This window comes from Coturnix japonica, chromosome 9, assembly GCF_054131305.1.
Source record: "Coturnix japonica strain WE chromosome 9, WE-NBRP24, whole genome shotgun sequence".
Taxonomy (NCBI): domain Eukaryota; kingdom Metazoa; phylum Chordata; class Aves; order Galliformes; family Phasianidae; genus Coturnix; species Coturnix japonica.
Window position 1 is genome coordinate 20,771,689 of NC_140671.1, and position 18,155 is coordinate 20,789,843.

Below are 18,155 nucleotides of genomic sequence, written 5' to 3' on the forward strand. Positions count from 1 at the left end.
TGAGAAAATCAGACTAGAGGGAAAGTTGTAATTAATGGAGTGGAATTAATCCAGGTCACTCTATTACTCTGGCTTTGCACAAGGGTAACTCTACTCCAGTAACTTCAGCTGAGTTTTTCTGGCACAAACCCACTGTAAGCAAAAGCAAAATTTAGCCTCTCGTTTGTTCTCATTAGGCTCCTGGCCCTTAAGCATCAGACTGACTGGAAACAGTTTACAGCCTTCAAGTTAGAAAGGAGAAAAATCTGACTAACAAGAAAAACACAAGTGTGCCAAATAAATATGGTACTGTTTTATAGACTACAGGATCAAAAAGATGCAGAAACACTTGTCTTAAAAGAAAGGTGACAGGGCTTAGCAAGAAAGCACTCTTAATGGCTATAGCTGCTACTGAAACTGCTGCCTCTTGTCACTAATCTTGGGCAAACTGCTTTTTTTTTCTTTCCTCTTAAATTGAAACCATAATCCTGCTATGAAGCAGAGCAGCCACGAATTAAGAGTTTTGGTAGCTATTATAAAAGGTTAGATTTTATGACAGATAAGACAATATTTCTGAGGTTTCTTAAAGCATGACTGTGATGAGAATGACGATAAAAGCACCCCGTGTATCAGGGTGAGCACAGGAGACATTACATATTTTGCAGTCTAAAAGTAGCAGAAAGCTTGTTAGTTTTGAAGTGACTTGGAAACAAGCTGGCTCCATTTTGCAAAGGTTCCTCCCTGTGCTGCCAATCACAGCCTTAGACTCCTTTTCTAGGTCTCTGTCTCTTTATTAGAGCAAATAGGAAGCGACAGTAATGACACCAATGATGGATGCAGTATCTGCGATACAGTTTTCTCCCATTTCTCTCCAGGGATTGGGCTGATTAACAAATCTGAATTTGTGTTTGCAGTCACGGACTATTTATGGGGCTTGAGAACGTCAGCAGTCATGGAACTTCATACCATATATTTTTCATCACCCCTTTTTTTCCCAGAGCAAACAGCCTGTTCAGGAATGACCACAGTTTTGACTGTAATCATTCATCTAACTGCTTATTTGTGCCTATTTGTCCCAGATACATAGAAAGGCTTGGATTGGAAAGGACCTTAAAGATCATCTCGCTCCAAACCTCCTGCCATGGGCTGGGTTGGTCTCCACCCCTTAGTTCAGGCTGCCTATCCAACCTGGCCTTGAAGGCACCATTCGCCTCCAGAGATGAGGCAGAGATGTGGGACATGCAGAGGCCAATCCTCACCTGCATCGGTTAGGGTCAGTTCAACTCTTGCACAGCAGCCAAATCACTGGTTCTAAGATACAGACTTGCTCTTAAAAAAGCTTGTCTTGCCACAAATCTTTAGTTCTGAATAAATAGAGAAGCTATTTAGAGCTAAAACTAGCATTTGCATAGCCCTGCAAAGACTTCAGCAGAAGCCGGTATCTGAGAATAGGAACAAAACGTAAAACATGTTTGAAAGAAGGATGGCCATTCTCAGAAATAACTCAGCAGAGAGCTAAAATAAACCACACCCCATGGCAATGGTTAGCTAAAATATTCTATCCTATCTTTTATTAACTGTAACAAGAACAGACTAAGAACTGCTGACAATACACACATTTTACAGAGAAAACGGGTACCATGAGACATAAAGGACAGTGACGCTGCAGGCCAGGACAGCACTTGTGCTGTTCCTGAGGATCACAGCTCACATGGTTCTGTTTTAGTAAGGCTATAAGTCACTGCATCTCTCAAATCTCTCTCTGCTGGACTGCGTTTCTATAGAGGATTCTTTGTTTGCACCTGGATGTGTTTAAGAGCCGTCTGGATGTGGTGCTCAGGGATATGATTTAGCGGAGGGTTTTTAGAGTTAGGGTACTGGTTAGGCTGCGGTTGGACTTGATGGTCTTCAAGGTCTTTTCCAACCTGGGTCATTCTATGATTTTCTGGAGAAGCGTGTTTGTCCCAGCTGAACTTCACATTCATTTAGTCCACTTCCCCGTTCCTATCCAAGGAAGGAACCATCGAGTGTCTTTAACTGTTCTACCCCAGTGCAGCACCCAGGGCGCACTCCCAGGTGGCTTATTTCACTGGTAACCTTACACCTGCTGAAGATCTTGTTGATACGGCAGCATTCCCTGTATTTCCTTTTTCTGGAAGAACTGGCAGAGTGAAACTAACATAAACAAACTCTTGCACCGAGACACCGGCAGACTGGCTTAGCCTGTAATTTGTTTTCTTTCACTGTTCCTCCAGGATGACTGCATAGCTATTTGCAATACCATAAAAAGGTACAAGAGACCAAGCCCTGCCCTTCTCGGTCAGTCATGACCCAGTAATTTGTGGTGGCAACTATCCTAGTATAGTAGGAGGGATGCAACGGCACCATGCTTAGGTGTTTCATGTGTGCCAATAAAATGGAGCAAGCATAATGTTATCTGGAGCAGGAATAAGAACGGTCACTGTCAGGGCTCAGCTCCAGCAAGTCTTCCAGCTCATTAATCACGTGCTCCCAACCCCACTGTAAAGACAGGTTCTTCCCCCAGTTATTCTGCATTTAAATGCGGCCTTGTCTGTAGGTAATGTACAACCTGGGACTGTTCTACATGACGGAGATTTAGATACTACAAGGAAATTGTGCTTCTAAGACGTTTTCTTCTGCAAAACCATTAGCATGATTAGCATAAAACCCGTATGAGACCCCGCATAAAATCCAAAGCAAACATGTAGGGCAAATGAAATCAGTGCAGTAATACCACGGCTTACGTTTGCCCAGAAGGATTTCATTTTCTGCACCCTGAGCTGATGGGGCCGGCCCAGAGCAGGGCCATTGGGATGCTCAGGGGGCTGGAGCACCTCCCGGGTAAAGACAGGCTGAGGATGCTGGGCTTGTTCAGCCTAGAGAAGAGGTTCTGGGGAGTACCAATACTGATTTGCATACCTTTTAAGGCCTAAATCAGATGCTAAACACTACTGAAGTGCTGAAGATCTAAGACAACATCCCAAAAGTAGTTACTACCATTCATATGACTGAGAACAACTATTCTGCCAGGCAGGTGCTCAGTTGTTTTTCTTATTCTTCTTAAAAAGGGGAAAGAAGTACAAACCTTACTGTGAACACAGTGCTCCACTTCTGTCTTTGCTTCCAAACAAAGTGAACTTTATTTCCCCGGGCAGTTGATCTATCAAGCTTCATAGGTTCTTAATCGCACGTTAAACAGATGCTCTGTGATGCACTCTGCCTGGTGAAGCAGAACACCTACCCACTGTGGAATGTTCTCACTATATAGAAAGTGCTGTGCTAAGTAACCCGCTGGTTATTACCTCTGCAAACAGCAAGAAGCTGCTCCCTAATGCCAAGGGAAAAGATAGAAAGGGAAGAGCTACGTGACTATATAACAGAGAACCAGCAGAAAGCCATTAAGCCCCCTCACAGAGCTCCTGAAGCAGAAAGCTCGCTCAAAAGATGCAACAAAAGAAAGCACATGGAAGCCCCCGTTTGTCCTGAGCACACCTTGCACACTAACGTGTCACCCCGCTGACACACTGACTGAGCTTATGATCTCCAAGTGAAACACGGCCCTTCTATTCACATTTCTGTACCATCAGAAATGCCGATGATTTGTGTTACTTCTTAATTTCTGCCTCAAGCTTCTTCATTTATACTCTAAGCCGATGCAAGTTTTCCTTCCAGAAGGCTGTAGGCCACATTGTTCTGTATTAGAAGAGCATGATGAGTTTTATATGTTTTTATTCCAGTTACTGCAGAATATTAAGAAGGGTGAGAGCAAGAGGGCAAAATTCTCCCACCCAAATCTAAGCTGTCAGAATGGAGGGAAAAAAAAGGAGGAGGGGGGACTCTGTGATAATACTGTATAACTCAGAGGCTTTGCAAACCACCTTCAGAAATACGGCTGGGCAGGATGAAGGCTCCCTTCTCTTTCTCTGCTCCATTTACACATTCCCAGGACTTGCTGCAACAGGAAACACCAACATTTTCCTCCAAATCTTCAGGGAAAAAGTTTCATGTTTTTGCAGCTGTGCTGGTCAGAATGCCGCTCCCAGCAGCCCCTCAGCTCCCTCCTTAAACGTCCTCCCACTGCTCAGATTTCTTTTAAAATGATGGTGGAATCCTCACACAGGTTCCCAGCAGCACACACACACTGTTGTGATCCAGCAACAGGTAGCTCAGCTCCACCGCACCATGCTCCACTCCTCAACAGAACAGGGGGGAAATAGGATGGAGGAAAAGGAATCTCACAGGTTGAGGTAAGGACAGGGAGGTCAATCACCAGTTACTGTCACCGTCAAAACACTCAGCATAGACTGATTGCTGTAATTTATTACCGGCTGGTAACAAATCAGAGCAGTGAGAGCTAAAGCAAATGCAAACACCTTCCCCACATCCCCAGAGCATAGACAGCACTGCTCAGGCTCAGCTCAGGCCACCAGCACCACCCTTCTAGTCCTGGGTGGATCTGGCTCTGAGCTGAGCTGGGGCAGCTGCTGGAGACCACCAGAGGTCACTGCTGCAGCTGCCATCAAACCCTCGTCGTGCAGACCCGACATACAGACACAGCCCCATCTTTAAAAAGACACAACTTTGCTGTCTTGCAGTTGACAGAGCAGCTGCTATACAGCATTGCCAGAAGGAATCCAATGCAGCTCAGTGACTACAGCAAAAGACTGAACTTTTTTTTTTTTTTCTATTTCTTTGCCTGTTTCAGGATCTGTAAGTTGCTGCAGTGCACGTGATCTGTTCAAAGCTGCAGATGGGAACAAAGGCTTTTTAATTTCCAGGTTGCTCACCTGGTGCAATCTACATTAGGAACTTTTAGAAGTTCCTCCGCAAAGCTGAGAGCATCACAGCAAATCTTCATCTCAACACCTACATAAAAAGAACAGTTTTCCTTTGCTCTCCCTGGCAACATTAAGCACATTTAAGTTGTCAGAGCTCACAAAACAGCCCTGAAATCTTCATCCAGCTTGTACTTTAATAAGAACAGAAAGACAGAGCAGCCCTATAAGTTCACTTACCTTGCCTGTAGCTGGGCACTGCCGCATACACAGCAAAAGGAAGAGGCTGGTCACTGGTTGAGAATATGAATACAGATGGGCTAAATTTAAGCAGAAGGGCCAATATTACAAGACAGCAGCAAGTGAGATACAAGTCCAGTTCAGCTCTTTTCCTGATAAGTACTCCAGCTGAATTAAAAAGACCAGCCAGCTGTATTATAGGATCACAATAGTGATGAAGTGCTACATGTGCATGTTAAATAGCTGCATTCGCACTTATAATGCTTGCCTAAGTACACACTTCCACAACAGTAGGGATACTCCAATATCTTAAAACATATGTACATATATGTTATTTTACAGCAATGAGACCGCACACAATATACAGTGCTAAGAACAGTAACATCCTTCAGTGCAGGTCTGCTGTTTGCAATGAACAGCTGGAAGCATTCCGCCTCCAGACTGGGCAGATCTCCCTTAGAAACTCTCACTGGCCAAGATTTGTCTTACAAGGGCTCAGAAACGAGAGCCGCCTGGGTTGGTTCTGTGTGTGAGCACAGCCCAGCAGCACAGCCCAGCTGTAACCTGAGGGCAGGTGTGGGACGGAACATTGCCCTCAGCAGCACAGAGCTGCCCTCACGCACCGATCTGCCTCACAGGTACTGAGACTGAAATAGCACACCCAGTATTTATAGGCCCACAGAGCACTCCAGGAGGGTTAGTCACCGTGTGTGACGATGGACACAGCCCTCCTCCGAGGTCTAAAAATAGGAGGCTGCAAAGGACTCCTGCAGCAGCTCTGCTGAGTGATGCAGTACTGCTCACCATCAGCAGGAACACTGATTAACTCGGGGTTCCCCTGCGGTTACTCAGTGATATTCAACTCCTGCACTCCTTGCACTGAGCACAGCTAAACTACTACGCAATTAATCTGCGCAACCCTTGATTCTAAACGAGGGCTGGTAACTCTTGCTGACAAATGCACTTGACAGAACTGCTTTACTGGCACCCCCAACGAGCAGAACACGTTCTTATAAGGCAGAGGTGAGGTCAGCTGAGCCTTTTGTGTCACTTCATTCTTACTGTACACTCACCCAGCGTCAACAGCAAAACATGGCTTTGCAGTCTTCAAAGCAAAAGTGAACTCACTGGATGTGAAAAGCACCTCTGCAGAAATCCCCAAGGCAAACAGGTCAGTGTTAAACAGCTGCTGTTCAGAAAGAAAGCAGGACTGACAGAATGCTGGAAGGTACCTGAGGCGGCTGCACTGAATCTGTGCTGTGCACAGAGCTCTGAGAAAGACAGCATTCGTTCTGAATCCCTTCCAGCACACACCTACACTGATGCATTTATAAGAAGGAATTCAAAAAACCCGACTTCTCTGTCCTTAACTTTCAACTGTACTTTTGAACTTTAGATGCTGGCTGAGGAAAATGCAGGTTTTCAGGACATTGCTCCACTCGGGACAGTGTCAAAAGGGCACAGACTTCAAGAACCTTTCCCACAAGGTGTGTCCCTTCCCGGGCTGTCCTCCGAAAGATGCACGAGAAACACCCACTGACCACAGGAGACAATAAATAGCCATAGGGACAAAGGTGACAGCTGTACAAACATACTTTCAATGCCAGGTTTATCCAGAGCAGCTAAACATTTGGTTCTTAGCCCTTGGGAGCCAACAGATACGGCCTGTCCTCACCATATCCAAGACTAATGAAAGGCAGAGCGCTCCAACATCTGAAAAGCCAAACACGGAGTAAAACAAAGAAGGCGGCTCCTGCCTGCGGCAGAGTTGAGGGAGCCCCGACACCGCTGGAAAGGCCGCGTTTGTTTGCTTGCTGTTTTTCCACCTCCTGGCACGTGCGTGCAAGCCCTCGGGCACAGCTCCATTTTAGCATTAAAATTACAAAGCATCCGCGGCGCGTCTGACACCGCTCCAAGTCGGCAGCGGCACGCAGCTCTGAGCGAGCGGAGTGGGGCACAAGGAGCACCAAGGGCTGGCACCGGGCGGGCGAAGCGTTGCCTCTGCTGGGCATACAAAGGAAGTTCCTCCTTGTCCTATCACTTGTGTAAAAATGTTATTCCCCTCCTACTTATGTTTAAGTATTGTAAAGCCATAGCGAGGTCTCCTTGAAGCCGGACTGAAAAGCCCAGCTCCCTCAGCCTGTCATCATAGCAGCAGCACTCCAGCCCTCGAGCATCCTCATGGCTTCCTCTGGACCATCGCTAGAAGTTCACAGTTTTCCTGCGTTAAAGACCCCAAACCTGGACGCACTACCCCAGCTGGGGCCATACAAGAGCAGAGCATAAGGGGCCGTGCCAAAGGCTTTGCAGGATCCCAGGTAGATGCCATTAGTTGCTGTCCCTTTGTGCAGTGATGCCAACACTCCATCATAGGTCACCAGGTCACCAGGTTGGTCAGGCACAATCTACCCTTGGTGAAGCTGTGCCAGCTGTCTTGGATCACCTGCTCAACCCTCGTGTGTCTTTTTATTCAGAGGGCAGTGAGGCCCTGGCACTGTTGTCTGGAGAAGCTGTGGGTGCCCAACCCTAGAGATGGCCAAGGCCAGGCTGGATGAGGGCAGCCTGTCCTTGTGGGAGACAACCAGCTGTTGGAGGGAGTTGGAAATTTAAGGCCCCTTTCAACCCAAAGCATTCTATGACTGTATGAATTTCTCAGCTAAAGGCACAAGGAAAACGTAAGTACTAACATACCTGATATTAACAGGCTTTCTCCTGTAACTGCCGTGTTGTCTGCATTGCACCTGAGTCACAGTATGTAAACCCATGACCAGAAGAACCAGTCCCTCAATAAAACAAAAGCATGAAAACAGGAACATAAAGAGTCACATACAAGAGTTATAACTGAGTCAGCATCAACCAGGCTGAATCACTGCCAGACAAACAAGGAAGTTAGAAAACTCTGCATAACAGGTATTTTTAAGGGGAGTTTCCTCTTTCAGATTGCCTGAAGCATTTCAAATGGAATTTAATTTGTGAAATATTTGAGGAGCACTATGGAACAATGGTATTGAAAATCAATTATTCTTCAAAGTTAGGTGCAATTACAGGAGCAAACTGACATGCTTTCTAAGTCCAGTCACCGGACTACTGGCATAGAGTGACAGAAACACTAACTTTATCAGTACAAAAAATCAAATTCAGACCATATCTATTTAATGGCCTAAGGCATAGTGACTTCCATCACAGAATGTGTCAGAAGCACATTGATGCACACACATAGCTCCTTCGTGGGTGGTGTGGAGGGCAGCACACTGCCTGTTTAGTGCGCAAAACAGCACTGCACAAAGACTGACACTGGAGACAGGATCAGCATGTTGGTGATTGGAATGGTGACCAGAATGGAAAACCAGGCCAGTAGCACTGTACTGTGATATGTTTTGGCAGTGTAACTTGAAATACCACTTCCACTGTCCTTAACTATTTTGTCTCAGAAATATTTAGGAGAAATGAAAATTCTGTTATTCGCCGTTTAAAGAGAACATGAGAATTATCCATCATTTCACTTGATTCATTCCTGAAGAACCCTGGAGCTGCACATTCAGTACTAAGGAGCCCAGAGTAAAAGGACAAACCACGGGCAGCGTAAAGAAACAAAAGGTTGCGCCTGGTTCTGTTTAAAAGCCATTCCATGAAGGAGATCCAGCAGTCTCTGTCAGTAGTTCTCACATCTGTGATATCATAATCCTGTGGGGTTTACAGTTATGTTTTGGGTTTTTTTTTCCCCTAGAAGGAAACTATTTTATTGCCAGGAAGAAAACATCTGAAATCTCTAGCCAGCAAAATCCACTAAGGAAGGAACTTACAGACTGAGATCATTCTAACTTGGGCTGGACTTTCTGTCCTAGTCCAAAGATTTCTTTATGCTAAATATCTCCTACACCCTCATCAATCTCTTCAATCAGCTTGACTCCTCACCAGCATCCCTCACCCACAGTTGCTCACCTGTTGATTGATCAAAGACCATCCTTCCCTTTTGATTTACGTAAGCCTCTCCCAAAATAAGCTCACAACCAACATTTAAGAAATTACAGTAATAAGCCACCTACTCTGTGCCACTGCCTACATTATTCAGTCATACATTCTACTTCTTCTTTCCCCCTTATGGCTGTCATGTTTGTTTTTTTTCAGATCATTCATTTTCTGAATCCACGCAGGGTTGGTGACAAGGGCTCCTTATCAGCTATAATCATAGTAAGCAATATTAATAACTGAAGACTTTTCTCCTGAAAACTGAGGTGTCAAATTCAGATGCCTGCAGAAGAATGGCAGCTATCACGTAAGAGAAGTTTCTAGCTGCCACAGCTGAGGGACAAAAGCATCGAGCTGTGACTCAAACACACTCCATATGTTCAGAAAGCAAAGAATCCCTACTTTTCATAGTTCAGATAAGACTTCCAATAACTTGAACAGCAAAACCATCAGCTGTGATGCTGTGCCGGTTTGAAGCTGGAATTTGACGGTCATTCGATGTGAGCATGAGAGCAAACACAACAGGGAAGAATCACATGATGAACAATGTGTTCTTCCACACTTCTGCAAAGTTTCACCCAGTGAGAACACAACATCCTGATGTTTTTCCTCCTCTGGTCTCTCAAATCTACTTCTTCTGTTTACAGTAAAGCACCAAGAGAAAGTAAAAGGGCTCACATGACAAGTGTACTTGATAAAGAACATAATAGGATTCGGAAAACAGTAGCATTCCTTGTTAAACAATCGTCTTGCTCCCTATTTATGAAGCTCAGATTTTACTTGAGCTATTTAGGAAAGCACCTTACAGAACAGCAGCTGGTCACGAGTGGAAGGCTAGGACGCATAAATCAGGCCTCAAGTGCAAGGACAGATGAACTGCTTTAACCTCTGCTGTGCACCATGGAAAAAAATCCCACAGACATTTAAACTATTATTGTGGACTCACTCATGGAAAATATTCCACCTGATACCTGAAAACCTTAAACAACAACAGCAGAGAAAGGAATCAGACAGTAACAGAAGCACATGAGCCCTAGAAAGAACAAAAGACAAGGAAACAAAATAATATGGATGCAGAAAAAACACCAAAAGACCCCACTGACATTTAAATGAGATGCAATATTCTGATCTACCAAGTATAATGTACTTCAAGATGTCTAATTACCTTGATGGCCCTTAACTGGGAAACGAGCACAGTTCCTCGTACTTCATTCCTGGCATCAAAGACAGACTTGATCTACTTTCTCCTGCAGCTACACTTGCAAAATACAAAATACAAGACCGTTTTCCCTATGTGGAAATGAGGACTGTGAGCCTCAGCCTTCCTGTGAGACTGGGACGAACAGATTCTGCTTCAGGAGGGAAATCATCCTGATAGTGATGAAACTGACACCCTGAGCAATCAGATCTTGCCTGAAAAATAACAAACTTCAAGACCTTTGGAAGTGAACTCTGCACTATGTTTCCATCTGATTTGATTGTGTTTACAAGTACTAAGAGCACTTTAATACATGCCTGTGCACCACTGCCTGGGTATAATTCTCCTCTGGGAGTGTCATTTTAGATGTTTCACTTACAATGCAAGCAAACAACAAGAAAAGGTCTCTGATGCGTGGCCTTCTGCCTACAGATGCTGTTTGCCTTCACCGAGACCTGCATTCCTTCATGTCCCCTGGGGATTATTAATGTGAGTGGTTTTGTATTTGAAGATCCTTACCTGTACTTTACATATGTCTGAGCTGACACCGCACAGTAACTTAGTGAATTCTTCCAGACTTCAACACTTTGGAATGAAGCCTGCAGCAGATGCAGCTCAGGGTTCTGTGCTCTAATTGCTCTTTATAGTGTTTTTCCCACAGCGAAAAACCCTTCTGTTTCTCATTATGAGGAACACTGACCCTTGAAGGTAAAGCCTGATCAAGTACCTCAGCCATTTCACTGCAGTGCTCTGCAGTGTTGTGCAGTGCTGCATTAAGGTCCTGACAGAACAGTAAGAGCCTTTCCACAAAGCTGTGCCTTTCAGATGCTGCTCCTTTGTCTTGCACCTCCTCCAATCAAAGCCTGGGAAGCCAAGAATTTGAGGACTTATGCAAACAAGAAGGAAAATATCAATTTACTTCATGTTCTACAAAAGTCCTTCAAACATAACAGGCTATTCTGAAACAAACTGAACAAGCAATTAGGCATCATATCCTGCAAGCCTGTGCTCTATGGGTGATGCCTCCTGAGCAGCAGCAGCTGGGAACCTCCACTAATTCAGCTCCTGCAGACCCAGGTGTGGTTTCTTTGTCTTTGCCGTTCTTTCTACTTGCCCTGCAGATGAACTTAATCTATTAATATATAACAGTAAGGAAAGATTTCCCCTAGAGACAGCAGTGAACTTAAAACAACAGGTAACTGGTTTTATTTTCATCTTACAGAGAAAGAAGGTGAAGTAGTACTTCTAAAATCAAGACCTGAATGTTTCTGAATAGCAACAGCGCTTTGATATCTTTTGTTCCTCCCATCTCCACATCACTGGAATCAGAACTCAAGCAAGCTTGATCTGTAAGATGTTACTATTGACAGTATGTCTGATCAGCTTCAGGACCTACACACAGGGACACACAGACATGTTTACCTTCAAAAGAGCAACTGCAGTGTCCTTCATCGTACACTTACATACATTATGCTGAAATATTTCAAACTTAATTGCACGTGGTCCAGAAAAGACACAGACAAAATGCAAACTGCAACTCTTGAACTCCAAATGTGACTGCAATCACAATTAATTAAATCGCTGCACATCAGGCCATTTCATGCATGTTGGAATTATCACAGCTCCAGCTGCCAAAAGGCAGACCTTGTGCTGTTGTGCTCTTATCCTGCATCTCTCTCAAGCACAGAAACCCTTCACTGAGCTTATGTAATCTGAAGAAAAGAGGAAGAAAATTCATCGTGTTTATAGCAGATCGGGGGAGGAGGCCTACAAAGATAATCAGGTCTAACTGCATGACAGCTTCAGGGCTGAGCACAAGTCAGTTCACGTTGAGGACACTGTCCTAACGCCTCCTGGACACTGCTGGAGAGAAATTTCTCCCCAAATCCAGTGTGAACCTGCTCTGGTGCAGCACTGTGCTGCTTGTGCAGCTCTTCCTTCCACTTCACAAAAGCACCCCATTAGTTAAGTTCTGCTCAGCTGTCCACATCAAGGATCCACGTCAGAAATCAGCACCTACACAAACACATGGTCTCACCTTCAGCTGTGGCAGTCCTGCATACAGAGTGCTTGTCTACATAGCAGTGGCCCTGCTCAGACTTTCTGGCTGCTCCCAGTCAGTCCAATGAAACTGACATTACAGACATTTGGTAACAAACAGCTCAGGTGTGGTCGGGGTGGCGCTGGTTGGTTTTTCTCCCTATGGCAGCCATGAGGTCTTCTCACCATTTGCTTTTGGGTCCCTCTACAAAGTGCAAAGAAACACAGTCCGCTACAGATGAGTCAAAAGAGAAGTCTTGGTCAAGTGCTCTAAATTGCTAGTAAAGAAGCCCTGCTTTCTAAAGAAGCCTATGAAATTACTCATCAAAAGGAACCTGAAACTGAATATATCCCTACATCCCACTTCCCAACATGAAAGGCATTTAAACACCGATACATGTACGTGACATCACTGTATTAAAAATAAAGGAGAGAGCGCTGAATGCTTTTTTTCAGAGCTGCTAGGGAACATCAACACAACTGTCAGCATCATCCCTCAGGGCACCTCCAACAGCACTGACAACTTTGTACTTTACAGGCAGACATGAAGTGAGAACTGGGAGTGCTGTTACACTCCCAGTACAAAGCAATTGCTTTCTAATTGTGCAGCAGCACGCTTTAAGCTTCACAACCAGATGAAACTTTGTTTTGTGTATGACTCTACGATGACTAAGACGAGCAATTCCCTCCTGGTCTTCTAGAAAACAGACTGAAAACCTGTAATTTATTGATACTAAAAAAAATGCAAAACAAATTCACATCACAAAAAACAAGATGCAAAAATGCCCAAGCCTCTTACCTGTCAAGATAGCAGAACAAATGAAACCTTGCAAAGGGAGTATAGATTTTAGCCAGATTTCAGCTGTGACAATTCAAGAAAACATCTTCCATCTCTTTCTGCTTATCCTGAGGCTGTAATTTTTCTTGTCAGTGAAAACACCCCCCGGAGAGCACGCCATGCTCAGGGCTCCCACATGCCACCTTTACCAGATTATCCTCAGGATGTCAACTCAGGGGGGACCCTCAGCTCAACTGCCTACAAGCAACTTTGTTAAGGGACAACTCTGCTATGAGCACAAGCAGGAGTTTGGTCCACTTATTATTTGGCAAGATCAACGTAGAAGTGCTATTCCCACCAAACGCTCTCTCAGCATGACACAGTTGGGAAGGAGAAGCATTTTGCCATCTCTCTGTGAAGCTGCATGGCTCAACAACTATGTTGTGACACTGTAAAGCCATCCAGGACATGGAACTTTCCCTCTGTGCTTCAGCGTAACCATGACGTGCCTGGGGAGGGCAACTCCAGTCTGCCACTCCACCCTCGTCCTGTGCAAACACACACAAGCTATAGTTTAATTATGGGTATTTACTTTCATTTTAAAGGTTTACTGGGAGTTATCTCACATGCTACCTTGTTTCAACGATACTGTGCTCAACTTTTGATACCAGCAGTTGCTGTACCAATAAAAATAAATCCAACTAAGCAATTATCACAACACAATTATGGTCTAACTAGTACTTGCCAGAGTAAAGGCAAATAGAAGGATGAAGGAGTACAGCCTAGAAGAACGTGAAAACCTACGAACAACATTGTTAAGTATCCATATAGCAGGGAAAAATACCCAAGCAGACAAGAACCGATACACGAGAATTAAATGTTAGAGGCACCAGCTGCCAAGAGTGAGCTGTCTGTTCACAGTGGTCAAACTACACTTCAAAATGACGCCAGCAGACAACGAAACCAGGAATCAGGTGCTCCCACGTCCTCACACCAGGCTGCAGTAGGGCACATTTCTTCTTTCTGCAAACAAAGCCTTGTTCCAGTCACACCGTGAGACTGATTCATGTTATTGTTTGCACAGTCTGACAGTGGTTAAAGCACATTTAATAGAACAAATAATACTAATACCCTCGTGGTTCGCACATTTTACCAATAGAAGAAATTCTAGTTAATAACTTATGTCTGCATTAATCTGAAAATGATTGCAAAGAAAACCTATCATAAAGGAAAGCAGAACCTCCTTAGGTTGTTCAGAATGAACACTGACAGCCAGAGTGTTGGACCTGGGTGTTAAGGGGATGTGTGCAAAGTCATTCTTAACATAAATACTTCTGAAAGAACAGGTTTATGAGACAGCCTCACATGTTCAAGAATCAGTTATGAGCCTGCTATCCGCAGCACAAGGAGGCAGGAGGAATACTGATAAAAGTCTTCAGAGACTCCCTGGTTCCTTTCATTTGCAGCCCAATTTTGGGGGAAATGTAGGTCACATTTGCAAGTTTGCTATAAAAGCGTGTGAAATAGGTTTTTTTTTAAGAGGGAAAAAGCACCCAAGATTGTCACATAGTTTAAATCTACCTCAAGCACACAGGCCTTAAAAAACAAACATAAGCAAAGCTCTCTAGGCAGGAATCTCAGAGTGCCAGGAAGGCGTTTTCTTGCCTCATTTGTTATCAAGCCAAATACAAAAGTTTGTTCAGATAAGTAAAGCTGCAGAGCAGTTGGGACATAACGTATATCTCAGATTTAATCTCAGTTTTTAAGACTAACATCTGATAACCAAAACCACTCTGCTGTAAGTTGCAGACACAAATATGTAGAAATCTGCATGCTTTCCTCTTTCAGCATGCCACAGGACATGGGTTGCCTGGCTTATACATCTCATCCTCCAGGAAAAACAAAAGAAATCCATTCTTTTATTTCATCTATAGCAGGCACAGAATATTATGCAATTACAAGTTCTCAAAACATCATAAATTTAAACAAAGAGATTCTAGCACCTCCTACATGTAGCAGCCTAACCACAGCGTCTCACTCCACCCAGCTGCAGCTCTGCACGGGCACAGCAGCAAACCACGAGGAGGTAGGAAAGCCCAGTTCAGCTGCACATCACAGTAACTGGCGTGCTGACTATCAGAGTGGTGGAATCCTTCCTCAGTACAAAAGCTAAAACGATCTGTAGAAACTGATTCATATTGCTACCAAAAGAATCTCTAAAGCTTCAGGACTTTAGAAAAGGAAGGTGAGCTCCTGTCTCAATAGGGCATCAGTCCAAAAGCGGACAGCAATCAGATGAGTTTTTCATAGCCCCACCACAAGCAGAACAGATGAAACAAGGCTCAGGAAGGAGAGACAAGTGAAGTCCTCTGATAAGCACTGCTCTATGAAAAAGAAGTTGGCAATGAGTGCCATGATTGTTTTCTGTTCTGCATGTCATAGAAATGGAAATAATGCTTTGGCACAAATAGCCATCTCTGAATCAATCAGCTGTCCACCACCAGAATCACAGCAGGTGCCGCAGATATGGCAGCTCAGCCTACAAGAGGTGATGGCATCCTTTTTGAGAATAGTTTTGTACTAATCTGACTGTGAAGCCCCACGGGAGCTGGTCTTACCCTCCACTATTGGTATGACTGAAGCTTTGCTGAGGAAATTTTAATTTCTCACTTTCCTTTTTACTATACGCTCTGGGTGTCTGGATGAGGAGCTATGAGATGTGGTTGTGGCAGCAACGGCGATGGGAGGGCGGTTGGACTGGATGATCTTGTAGGTCCTTTCCAACCTTGTGATTCTATGATTCTATGAGAAGCAAAATCACAGAAGATAAGCAGGCAGCAGGAGGGTCTCTCAGTGCCGTGAAACATCCCAAGTTTCTAAAGCCATCTTTCTCTAGCAGATGAGAATATTCTCCATTTCCTACAGGCCAAACTTAGTTAGGACTGAATAAAGAAGTTGAACCCACTGAGAGACGAGGCAAAGGCAGAAGAGGCAAAACTTACAAGGTGTTCACAGTCCAGAACAGGAAGGCCTGTCTGTTTCAGAAAGACTTTGGCTAAATGACACTCTAAATGGATACATATAATAGTCATTAAGAACCTCACGTTAAATGAAATCCAGTGAACCCTGGCAAAACAGAAAATGGAAGCATTAAATGAAGAGAATCACCCTGCCACAATTAGCTTCTGCTTCTTCCCTCTCATTCAAAGTAGTTTCAGGTTTGCTGTTGTAAACTCAGCATTCACGAGCTGCTTCTGCACATCAAGTTCCTCAAATTTCAGAAGCAAGGTGTGCAATTTAAAGTTTGGTTCCATTGCAGTTCATTCAGTGCTGTTCTGTTCCAACACATACAAACCTTACTCTTATTTTCGGGCAAAAACCAAAGTGATGGGGTTTGCTTGCTGCTTGCTGTGGCAGATGGACTTACTGACTTTCTGTCTTTGTTATCTCATGGATTTCACTGTACAATGGAATTTTATCTCTCACTGTCTTGTTTGTAAATAGGTGATAATTCTTCCACAGCTTCCAAGTGAGCTGTTAAAATAAATGGAGAGATTTCTTGTAAAATATTTGGATTATCTTCTAATCTACAGGTCATATGCCTTCCCATTCTTGATTGGATAGAACAGCCAGCTCCTTTCGACTCCATATGAATATTCCCCCAAAACACACTTCTTGTGAGAGGTGGTAGAGGTGGGTGAAGCTCAGAAATAAAGGGAGGAACAGATTCTCCTTCAGGAACAGCAATAGTAGAGGCTACACGGTGCCTGGGTTAGTTCACTCAAGAAACTAACAACTATTCCCTCCATGTTGTTCTTCTGTGTTTGCTCTTATAAATGAAGCTTATCGTTCGTGCTTGCTTGTGGATTTGACCAGCTGCACTCTTAGATAGCTGAGAGAATTTCTATCAAAACACTATTTAAAAGCTCCAGCCATTCAAGGAACTTCAGGCTTAAGGTCTGGGATTTAAAAATACATATATATAAATATGTTTAACATATATAAACATATATAAACATATGTTACATATGTTATAGTTATTTGACTACCTTCTGTATTTAGTTTACATACCACCGGGTCAGGGAAAGTATAAAGTCCTCCCAGCTCCCAGTCTTAGCCACAAGTTACCTAGAAAAGACAAAGCTTTCATCCTCTGCCTTGAGGATTAGATATAAAGGATCCTGACACCTTGCGAGGTATATTCTTTTTCTGTCAGCGTTTTCTGCTTGTATGTTTCTTTCTTTGTTTGTTTTGTATATGATTTTATTATTATTGTTCTGTTTTTCCTTGCTTACTATGGGAGTTGGAGAAAAGTACAAGGTATAAAACGTCCCATCAACTCTAAAGCTTAATGCCCTTCTTAAATGGTTTAATATGTTCTGAATTGGTCAACAGGGAGAAGTGTTTGGAGGCTGAATGAATGTCTTGCATGTTGCTGTGTGTGCCCTTTATTGCTGTACACTGTAGTCTATGTAAGGACTTGTTCTCCAAACCATCTGAATGTTTGTTTGCCATGATGCAGCAGCTGTCTCCTTCGTAAAGAAGGAAGCACGAAAAAGACCACATTAAATTCATTCATTCTTAGCAGAAAGGAAACAAAGAAAAGAATTTTTAACCTGCTGTTAGCCATGTTTGGAAATAAAAAATCACTGTTTAGAAATACCTGGAAAGTAAGTACACCATTCTGGAAAGTCAAATAAATGTGGTGCAAAGCAAACTGTCTCTGGCTTTGCCAAATCAGGCCTTCATTAGCCAAAGGATCCCTCCCTTTTTCTCGTAGTGATAAAGAAATTCCTTTTATGGTTCTACTATTTTCATTAGTTATTTTGGGAAGATTATCTCCAGTCCAGCAACTCAAAGGTTTTGGGATGTACCTCTGGTCCCAGTTCACCTTGCTGAACCTGTCAACAAAACTAACATCACCTGTCACAGAATGATAGAATCATGAGAGCTGGAAAAGACCACTTAGATCATCCAGCCCAATCATCAGTCCATCACCACCATGTCCACTAAGCCTCCTCTCCTCCTTCTTCACTGACCTTGGTGACTGCAGGGCTGTTTGTCTCACATCATTCTTGCTCATAGCTCTCACATATGCTATGCAGTGGTTTGAACCTTCCTTAACAAAGTTATCACAGAAGTGCCAGCAGCATCA